General features: G+C 37.3%; 1 long non-coding RNA gene across 1 annotated transcript; it reads right to left on the bottom strand.

Annotated features, from left to right (window-relative positions):
* Window positions 1–9,597: 9,597 nt before the first annotated feature.
* Window positions 9,598–10,573, bottom strand: LOC126994744 (uncharacterized). The gene is made up of 3 exons (XR_007749540.1): window positions 10,384–10,573; window positions 10,180–10,265; window positions 9,598–9,743 (listed from the first exon to the last, which is right to left on the bottom strand). It is a non-coding gene; the product is annotated as an uncharacterized LOC126994744 (long non-coding RNA).
* Window positions 10,574–11,924: the final 1,351 nt, after the last annotated feature.

The following is an 11,924-nucleotide window of genomic DNA, read 5'->3' as shown; positions in this document are numbered from 1 at the left end:
CATCCTTTCAGGCTGTCAAGTTTAGTAGCTACTCATGAGACGTATTTCGTAATAGTCATTAATTTCCAGATGCTTTGCATTAAAAAAAGTGTCATGAAACCTGCCGCAAAAAATAATCAGCCATAGTCAACCCTTGCTTTAAAGAACCAATTTGGAGGAGGGGGGTGATGTTATATCCAAAAATCTTAAACATCTGAAGCATCCAATTTTTTTGTGTATAACAAACCTTGTCTATTATGTGAACCTAAAAGTTCCCTGTTTCCCTATATAACAATTCTTTCCTTGTATGTGATGCTTAATCCTGACATGCATCTCCATTATCAGCAGGAAGAGTAATTATAAGAATAACTCTACATATAGCTGATAGCAATGCTGATTTAGAGAGAAAGTTGATGCTAATAGCCTTACTTTTAGTAGTCCTGCCCTATAAAATGACAAAAAAAGACAATAATACATCATCAGCATCATCATCGTTTAACGTAACAATGATGCACATTAAAACAATGTACATATAGCCCAATGAGTGAAGGGGATCATTTACCTCAACAGAGACTCACGCCAAGTCTGGTAGTCCTTCTCTAAATTCTGTGCCAAAATTTGTGACGCCGAGTATAATAATTAATTTTAGTGACCATTTGCATCCATTTTTCACTGTGATTAAGAAATTGCCTCTCAACAGGGTGTGAAACTGAAGGGGTTGGAGGAAACCCGACTCGGCCATCAAGCTCACCAAAATACAGTAAACAACCTCTTGTGCTCAATGATAATTTATCCTCTAGTTACTGTTCAGTGTTGTTATGACCACATTTAATGTGTTGGAAACATTACAGCTTAACAATATACCTCACATCCCTGCATACAAATTGAGTTCAATATTTAACTGTTACATATCTTAAGAAAATATATGTAAAAAGGTTGATATTTTGAATGACATTTAAACTGTTTACTATATTCTTATGGCAGTAGTGAGTGATCAGAACATAGGTCTTATGTTCTTGATAGCATAGGTTCAAATTTTGCCATAGGTTGGCAATTGATAGTAACAGTAGTGTCCACAAATACCTGCCTGTCTCTTGTTTATCCTGTTCCACTTTAAACCATGACTGGTCAAGCTTTGAAGAGGTAGCATAACCCTGAAGTGCCACTTACAAACATTTGTCCATGCTACTGATGTGATCATGTTTACCATTCACTCCCAAATATGGCAGCACCCTAGAAATGAGGTCAATATCCCTGCTATTTAATATCCCATCTTTAATCACATACTCAGGCTTTTCCTTGTATTATGAAACCAAAAAATGTGATTCTTCATACGTTATTCTTAAAGGGATAGTCGTGAGTATCAGGGAAATGGGAGCTACAAGGAACAGTATTATTCTCTAAACTTAATGTATGCATGGGAGACATGAGGCTGAACCATTCCACATCACCCACATTACACTGGATGGACATGTGGAGGAGCTGGGATAATAATTGAATTATGATCTATGCAAGTGTTCAAATGGTTTTAATAAGTAATAAGGATTAGTTTGTTGGGTAAAGTGGCACATCCCGGAGACCACCAGTTTAATGGATTATAATTGTAAAAAGGAAAGTTAGATAGCAGGCAGGATTTGGGTATGACTAACATTGCAGAAACTGAGAATTTTTAGATTTTTAGTGTGGCACCATTTTGACGTATGTTTCAGTAGAGATTGAACACCAGAGATGTATATGGATCATCAGTGCATGTAGATCTTGATATTATTTTTGTCAAGTCTCCAGTTGTACCCTCTCCCCCATCTGGAAATACTACTCTTGTCAGGTAATCTAACTAAAGCCTTTCCAGTCTAAGCTGGCGTGCAGATAAAAGTCATTGCTTGTATTCACTGTCCTAATAGCAATAATAATGCATTAACATGCACATATTTTATTATTTAGAATTGTGAGAAGAGTGCTGTGAAATTTAACTTTTAATATTGGTGTATGCATTTTCAGAGACATCAAAACTGCAATTGTTGCAGAAGACGGTCTGCCGTCTGCGCCGGCAGGTGAGGCAGCTCAAAGCTCAGGCCATTACCACTCCTGGGCAGTTTTTGGCCAAAGCCAGCAATTTCCTAGATCCAAAAGTGGTGGATTTTTTCAAAGGACAGGTTCAACATGCTGCAAGATCTAAGCCTGGTAGGAGATATGGGGTACAAGAGAGAAGGTTTGCTCTGGCCTTATACTATCAAAGTCCAAAATCTTATCGATTTCTCAGCACAGTATTTCACTTGCCTTCAGTTTCAACACTTCACTCATGGCTCAGAGGTATTTCACTAAATGTTGGCTGGAGCAAACAGACTCTGACAGCCCTGAAGAAAAGAGCACAGGCTTTGTCAAAAGAAGAGACACTTTGTGGGATTGCATTTGATGCCATGAGTATTAAAGAATCATTGCATTTTGACAAAGCCTCTGATTCTATCATAGGAAGGGAGGATTTCGGAGAGCATGGGAAGAGTTTGAAACCAGCAAATCATGCACTCGTGTTCATGGTTAAGGGCTTATTGAAAAGATGGAAACTTGTTTTAGGATGTTTCTTTTATTCGGGAGGGATTAAAACTTGTAAATTCAGGGAACTGTATGAAACAGCAATAATAAAAGTCAAGGACACGGGACACAGAGTTATGTTTACAGTTTGTGATCAAGAGGAGTGCATCGTTCCTTGTTCCAGACTCTGGCATGACAACTGAAAATCCTTCCTTTACAGTCGATGTTGAGAAGGTTCACTTTTTTTTTGATTCTCCACATCTTTTGAAAAGCCTGAGGAACACACTTCTCAAATATGATATTAAAATTGGAGAAAATAAAATTTCATGGGATCACATAAAAAAGTTTTTGAAAAGATCAGCAACAAAGTATTAGACTAGCTACTAAATTGAGAAGCAAACATATGTGTGGTGAAGTCTTTTAAAAAAATGTGTGTCAATCTTGCTGCCCAAGTGATGAGTCATACTGTGGCGGCAGGAATTTTCGTTCATTCAACATCAGGAATGCTACCACAGAAAGCCATCTATACTGCAGAATTCATAGATAAGGTGGACATTTTGTTTGATTGTTTCAATAGTTCATCCATTTATAATTATAAAGATGCCCTTACTGCCATTACTTCAAATTCATGTCATATGAAAATCATAAAAGAGACTAAAGATTACTTGTTGTCATTAAAGGTCTGTGCTCCACCTCATGTACGCATTCACTGTGTAAATGGCTGGCTCATCAACTTGACAGCACTTGATGCTCTGTGGCAAGATCTGCAGAGTTATCAAGTAAAGTACCTCCTCACTCGGCGATTAAATCAGGGCTGTCTTGAAAATCTGTTTGCCAGACTGAGGTTTAAATTTGGGAACTGTGACCATCCCACTGCCTACAATTTTATGAAGGGCCTCAAGTCAGTAAGGACCAATTATTATTCACAAGTTCCCCAGACAAGTAACTGTGAGGCGGATGAGTCATACTTCCTTAACGTAACCTCAAACTGTGATGCAGATTTGCCCCCTTCGGATACAGACTCGGACAATGAGGAGTCAGTAGCAAGCATGCCACCTGCTGAGGTCAATGCTTTGTTTTATGTAGTTGGCTGGACTTGTAAAAATTTTTGAAAAAACATAATTGTCAACATTGCAGGGAGCATCTGTTGGATGTAAAACAACAACTTGACAACAGAAATTTATTTTGTTATTTTAAAGCCTTTTCTAACAATCCAGATATTCCATTTGGGGGACTCTCTGTGCCCAGTGATAGTGTTTTTAAACACTTTCATGAAGTTGAAGCCATTCTCCAGGCAACACTGGAGAAGGCAATGTTGGACACTAGAGTTTCCCAAATGCTCTTGTCTAAATTAAATAATCATGAATTTCTAAGTCCTCTGCACCTGTGTTCCACCCAGCTAACTGAAAACATTCACCTCATCTACATAAAATTAAGGATATACTACAAACTAAAATGGAGGAATAGGGAGCAGACCCTTCCCAAAATGAAAAAAAATTGGAAATTAATTAAATTGCAGCATTAGTAATAACAATAGTTAGGGATATATTTATAAATTATAAATTTACTCATGATATTTATAAGTTTCTTTTACAGCATAATATTTCAGTCTTCAGGATTGATAGTGTGCATGATTGTAACAGAATGGTGTGCATGTACGCCAGCTGGGATGGGTTTTGTGCCTTATGTTTTCTTCAAGTGATTTTTTCTAGCTTAATGCATCAATGCTTTTCATTGTCTATTGCAACATAATAATCATATATTGCCTGCTTTGCCTATCTCTGAAGCTGAAAATCTATCCTGCATGTGAGGTCTGCTCCTAATTTCTTGCAGCATGTTGAACAAATGTTTTTGATATTAATTGGTATAATAAATTTATTAATTGATTTTGATGTTATTTTGTTTTCAGAAATTATCACCATGCCACCACTCTTTGGATGTTTGCCATTATTTGGTGTTGCTTTTGTTATGCCAAGAAATTTTTTCCATATATTTTGCTAAATATTGCAAATAATGCACCATTGTTGGTTTTGCCTGTTATAAATCAGATCTTGTTCATTTAACAAGCTTTGGATGTCTGCCACTTTCTTTCCAGTTGTAATGCAAGGAATTATTTATCTGCCCTGCCAGATATTGCATGTAACGCACCATTGTTGGTTTTGCCTGTTATAAATCAGATCTTGTTCAGCTCACAAGCTTTGGATGTCTGCCATTGTTTATTTCAGGTGTAATGCTTGGAAACTTTTGTTCTCTGCCCTGCCAAACAGTATGCAATGCTTTATTGTGGATTTTGCCTGTTATAATTAATCTTGTTCAGGTAACAAACCCTTGGTGTCTGCCTTACCTAATATGTGCTGCAGTGACACTTGGCTGGGTTTCACGATGTGAAATACAGCATTATAATTTCATCACATGGCTGGCATCATTGATGTGGCGTCCAGGAGTAATCGTGTTTGTACTATAGCATGTTATGATTTTTTCTGCTTTATATGATATAATCACATAGGTATATATATATATATATATATATATATATATATATATATATATATATATATATATATATATATATATATATATATATATATATATATATATATATATATATATATATATATATATATATATATATATATATATTTATTTATTTATTTATTTATTTATTTTATATATATATATATTTATTTATTTATTTTATATATATATTTTTTTTTTTTGTTGTTGTTTTTTTTGTTTTGTTTTTTGACAAAATATAATGCCAGTTGTTATTCTTGAATTATGCCTTGTAAAGCTTGTGAAAATAATGCTTATTTTTGGGGGGAGACAGAGTGGTTTGTTGAATTGTCTAGTTCAAGGAGTTTCATTTCAAATAATTTTGTTACATCCAACTTTAATGTGTGCTAAAAAACAAATATTGTTTTACTGTTCCTGCAATAAATGCTACTTGTTTACTGATGTGGCCTTGAAAACAAATCACTCTCTGCCCTGTAATTTGGTATGTCACATACTGCAGCATAACTTTCCTGCTATTTTCTTACACTATTAGTTGCCGGTTTTTGTCTCATTTGCTTTCATCATAATATGTGCCTCCACTGCACAGTTGTGCCTACTGAGCTTAATATCTTCAGGACACTGGCTGATGCCAAGGTCAGAGCTTGTGAGATCATACTGTGTCCTACATTCCATTTTTACTTCCATGCCCAGCTGTCTCCCAGGACCACCAAGTTATTGCATTCCATTTAAGACAACTCATGTTACCTTCGTGATATCCTCCATCATGTATGTCAGCATGTCTTATGATGCTTTTATATTGATGTGCCTTGCAACTTTTATACAGTTATTATTGCATGTAATACACCATAGTAGATTTTGCCTGTTATAAATCAGATCATGTTCAGTTAACAAGCTTTGGGTGTCTGCCATTGTTTATTTCAGTTATAAATCAGATCATGTTCAGTTAACAAGCTTTGGGTGTCTGCCATTGTTTATTTCAGTTGTAATGCTTAGCTTTTGTTATCTGCCCTGCCAAACAGTGCACAATGCTGCTTGCCATTATGTGGCAGTATGATATTTTACTCAGCTAAGAGCATGTTGCAAAGGCATTGTAGTAATCATAGAATGTTGTAGCTTTGCTTGTATTTGAAGCACTGGATATATTTGCTACACACACACACACACACACTATATATATATATATATATATATATATATATATATATATATATATATATATATATATATATATATATATATATATATATATATATATACTTAGAAAATGCTTTCTACACATTATATTTTCCCAAAATAACAAATTGATATAGTGTAAATAATATTAATAAAACATAAGAGCAAATATATTTTTCTTTACCCCATTCGTAAATCATTTTACAATAATGAAAATAACAAATAAAGGCTGGATAGGGTGCTGTGGCAGGTACTTTAAAAATAGTAAAGCTACCCTGAAAAGTGACGTTTTTGGTGGGCTGCAATAGATGGCGCTACTTCCGCACGCCCGAGGAATTACCACATACCACTATCTCTTCGTGTATAGTCTCTTTGGTGTAGACGCTGAGTCACTGCCCCGCTGACCGTCTCCCCAAGTTCCCACCATTTTGTCCTGCTTTCCGTTTCCATCACAGCTCCCGTTTCCATTATTTTATTATTTTATTTATTTATTGGAGTTACTGGATAATTCTTCATGTCCGATTCTTTTTCTTTTTTAGGTTGCTAATAAATATTTTTATTGTTATTAGACTATGATCGAGTAGTCGAGTACCCATATCACCGAGATATCCACTCACTGAGTGGTGATCTCTCTCTCTCTCTCTCTCTCTCTCTCTCTCTCTCTCTCTCTCTCTGAATGAAGCGAATATTTATTTTTTCGATAAAAAAATAGCATGTATAGTTATTATGGATGTACTCGATCATAGTCTAATAACAATAACAATATTTAGCAGCAACCTAAAAAAAAAATCGGACATGAAGAATTATCAATAAATCCAATAAATAAAGCCGAGCAACAGGTACCGGTACCGAGCAATCTGGTACCGGTACCATACCGTTTAGCTGGTACCGTTAGTACCGGTACTGGTACCGGTACCTGCCCACCCCTAGTAAACAGAGCAACGCTGCGGAGTCTGCCACGCCGCCCACGCCTCGATCCACGCCCACACAGTGCCCCCACGCCTCCACGCCCACACAGTGCCCCCACGCCTATACAGCCCCCACAAGTGCCCCCACGCCTCCACGCCCACCCAGTGCCCCACGCCTCCACGCCCACCCAGTGTATATTACAAGGTTATCTATTTCAAGCTTTTTGGGGGAGGTTCAGGTGATGGGTCAGCAATATTTCTGAATCACACCCAAGCTTACCCATGTCAAGCTTACCTATTACAAGCATTTTGTGGCTGAGGTGACCCCAGCCAGCACTGGATGATGGGACCCACGTGGGTCTTTTGTGGGCTACTTTATGGGCCCCATGTGGGCTGCCCACATGGGGCCCAGATAAATTTGGCCACGGGATTCATGTGGGTTTCAGGTGGGCTGCCCAAGTGGGTTAAATGTGGGATATGGGTGGGATCCATATGGGTATTGCATGGGCATGCCATTGAATTTATGGAGATATCTTGCATATATTTGGTGCAGTACCACTGATAAAGGGCTTTTGACATAGTCACTGAAAAACAGAAAGCAGAGGCAGTCTTCAACATTATACGAGTATACCCATACCCCTGTCCTCCAATGAAACAGTGATGTTAGTGTTTAAAAAGTACATACAGCATAGCGAGAGAGTTCTCTGGCGTTCATTTTCTGTTGAATTGCCTAAAGCCCAATATCAACGGCCATACATATCTCAAAGTTAAATGAATAATAATCAAACGATTCAACTTAACTTTATTTATTTATACATGCTTCAAAACTGAATGATTATTTTCTTCCACATTAACAAAACTCTTTAAAAGCACAATATGATTTTGGAAGTAAAATGAAATTGACAGTGTTTATATTGTGACTGTCTGCTATAAAATTGTTCCATATATTTATATCATAAAAAATATAAGCTTCTCAAATATACTGTGAATATTGCGAAACAAAATCTACTAATCAGTAATATATAAACACAAGTAATACAGAATAATTGTAATAATAGTAGTAATAATAGTACTACGGCTTTTCTGCCGTGGCCACCCCCTAGAGCCCCCTTTCCCAACCCTGGGGTCGCTAAGCATTTTTCCTGGGGTCCCCAAGACCTCAAAATATCAAACATGGTATTATTATATTATAACACATATACAACTAAACTAGTGGGGTCGCAGTCATGTCTAGAGGTGCATGATTGGGGTCGCCTGAAAAAAAAAAAAAAGTTGGGAACCACTGCCCTAGGGGGATGTTCCCGGAGGGAACGAGGCGTCAGAGCTATAGATAGATAGATAGATAAAAGTAATACAGAATACAGAATTCCTTTGGCAGAAATACATCTCTACCTATATTCTGATTAGAATCATCTCTAACAAAGCCTTAATTCTAATTACTACATGTAAACAAAACTAAGGAACCTATAAATTAAACTTCCTTTTCCATAAGATTTACACGTATAGGTCTTCTAATTAGCAGACAATGTTGCACCAGTATCCCTTCACATGCAATTGCCACTGCAATCTCTTACCACTATCAACCACTTCGCCACCGCATGCTCCACATCTTCTCGTGCAATCTGACGTTTGTGAATTCTTTTTCACTCCTCCTAGAACCAGAAAAAAATGTGGTTACTATTATATATTCCAAAACTTACAAAAGTAGAATCAAACGACTAAAACAACAAAAGTTAATAAGGTCTACTAGGGCTGAGGTAAATATGGAGAATCACTACTCGCCTCAATATACGATATTACGCTTCCATATTATAGTTAAGGGACGAATACATGTCCCTTAACCATAATATGAAGGCGGAGGTGCTTAAAAGTAAAGATAAAGTCCCCAAAAGGAATAATATTCACGAAAGGGTAGCCTCCTATGGGAAAAATAGGTAGCATATTCATATATTCCATCCAGTAAAGGTAAGGGGGGTCCAGGGGGGATGCAGCCCCCCCTGCCAGATTGTAAAGTTTGGTTGGGTAGCTTAAATATGCTTGTTGGGGAAGGGAGTAGTGAATATGCGACTTATTTTGCGAGGAGGTATTATTCGTAACTCGGGCGGACTGCCGCCGCGGCCATAGGAGGCGACCCTTTCGTGAATATTATTCCTTATGGGGACTTTTTCTTTACTTTTAAGTACCTGCGCCTTCATATTATGGTTAAGGGACATGTATTTCATCCCTTAACTATAATATGGAGGCGTAATATTGTATATTGAAGACACGGAGTGATTCTCCATATTTACCTGGCTAAGTAGTGAATGCATGCTGTGACCTGTTTTACTGCTGTTTATGGCATCCTTAGAGATGATCCAACTCTCCCACCTCTAGTTAAGTTTTACTTTTCTGTTTTACTAAATCACAGTTAATAGACCTATGTGTGAGTGTTGACTTTAAAAATAGATAGATAGATAAGGAAATGTGAAAAAAATACTTACCCTAAACAGTCTCGAATAAGTTTGTGGAGCCAAATGCCTTCTTGTTGTTCCTTCAAGACATGTTCAGTTTTGTGGTCAGTGTGTCACTTATTATGAACTTCATTACTCACTTCACATATTCATCAGTGTTCATCCCTCCAATCTCACCTAGAACATTCACCTGAAATCAACAAATAAGACCACAATTTAGCCTTTATTCTTTTTCTCTTTGTTCTTGCACAATATATATTTCATAATTTTCCATATCGTCCAGCCACTGGAACGACCTTGCAGGTGTTTCTACTCTGTAAAACACAGGCTGTTTTCAGAGATTTAAACCTCATATGCTATTACATTCATTAATATTCATTCACATGTCCTTGTTACTCAAGACTTAGTATATTGACACAAGGTAATACTGTACCACCACCACAACACCACCACCACCATCACCACCAAAACTACCACCACAAAAACACCAAACCCACCATCACCACCAAAAACTACCACCACCACCACCTTGACCACCACCTTACCACTTCTATCTCTACACCACCACCTCTTTATATACTACTATCACAACCGTGCGTAATGTACTTTCCACATATAATACATACCTATAGGCTGCGGCAGCGAAGTATTGAATCAGTGCCTCTTGGCACTTGTTGGGAGACAGGACAGTGGCTGGGATGGCTTTGAAAATCTGCAAAGACAGCACTTTTTAACATTTCTTTCTTTACAGGCTATGGAAGGCATCATATATAGCTATAACCATTAAAGAATATTCACAACATATTCAAGTGCAATATAAGACAGCTCACCTTTGACTTGCTGTCACAGTAGCTTGATAATGAAGGTGGAAAATACGCAAACTGTTATGTTCCCGCCAGGCCCCAGCTCTTGCTCTTGCTGTAGTTGTACTGTGTTTACAGCAACCGCTGGGCCAAAATGAATGTCGACTTTTTAAGTCTCTGCTGGGTTATAATATAATGCATCTTCTAGTTCAACAATGAAAAATATTATTGCATATAAAGAGTGCACTTTTTTATCATATAAAAAAGTCAATGTCAATAACCATTACAAAATACTTCATAAATAATATTTAAAGCAAGATAATATATAATTTTACAAATTGCGACAAGAAGAAATCATCTGATACATCTGTAAACTATCTGTTGGCCTCATTTCAGTATTACTCTAACATTTCGGAAAAAAAAAAAAACATAACGTAACGGTTATTTTGATTTTACGGCAAGGCAGTCCGCGAAAAATATCATTGCCATGCAGACTCGGTTACAGTCTGCACTAATTGCCTGTTTCTCTTGCCTACAAAAACAATTAAGCACTCGTACAGCCATTTCAGTTGTAATATACCATTGTGGGAGGCCCACATGGGTCCCATGTTGCACCCATATTCATCTGCCAGACAACATATAAATCTTAAAGGAATTGCCTCCAAGATAACTTTACAATAGTTCTGACAACACATTTCATTGTTGGAGTATTAATGAAAGAAATAATATATATGTGTGGGAAACCCACAACGGTCCCACGTTGTACCCATAAATCATTTGTCTGCCAAGTCACGTGTATATTTTTTAATAATTGTCTCTAGGTAAATTTTCTCGGTCGTTTAGACAATTTCCTGAGCTCTTATAGCACAAAAGAAAATATTTACTTTTGTGGGAAACCAACCTGAGTCCCATATGAAACCCATGCATTTCCACATCCCCTACCCATGCCCACCAATCCCACCAATACCCATGGAAATCCCATGTGGGCCCCATGTGTGTGTGCTGGCTGGGACAGCTTGGTATTATTCCAGAATCACACCCAAGCTTACCCATGTCAAGTTTACCTGTTTCAAGCTTTTTGTGGCTGAGGTGACAGCTTGGTAATATTCCAGAATCACACCCAAGCTTACCCATGTCATGTTTACCTGTTTCAAGCTTTTTGTGGCTTAGGTGACAGCTTGGTATCATTTCAGGGTTAATCTTAGGGAGCACCACTCCAAACCAATATTCGTAGTAAATTAGCACGTGAGAGAATTTTAATTATAATGCATTTTCGTATACGTTTTACCTTGGGGAGGGGCCAGGGGGGCAAGCCTCATTAATTATAAAGTTGGGTGGCTTGGATTTTCTAAGTCCATTGTTATTGTTTCACGAGCGCCTCTATGCACAGACTGAGCCTCGTACCTGCCTTGCAGTGCACCATACAAACTATATAGTTCCCAAGTCAGTACGCGCATGGATCATTACAATTTCGGACATAAAACTGTCTTTATGATTTCTACGTTATTTTCTTCGCTATATTAAAGCACATAATGGCGCAAGTATTTGTATTTTAGAATTTTAAAAGA

Source organism: Eriocheir sinensis, unplaced genomic scaffold (genome assembly GCF_024679095.1).
Source record: "Eriocheir sinensis breed Jianghai 21 unplaced genomic scaffold, ASM2467909v1 Scaffold862, whole genome shotgun sequence".
NCBI classification, from domain to species: Eukaryota; Metazoa; Arthropoda; class Malacostraca; order Decapoda; family Varunidae; genus Eriocheir; species Eriocheir sinensis.
The sequence above is the reverse complement of the archived record's forward strand: the minus strand, read 5'-3'. Positions and strand labels throughout refer to the sequence as shown.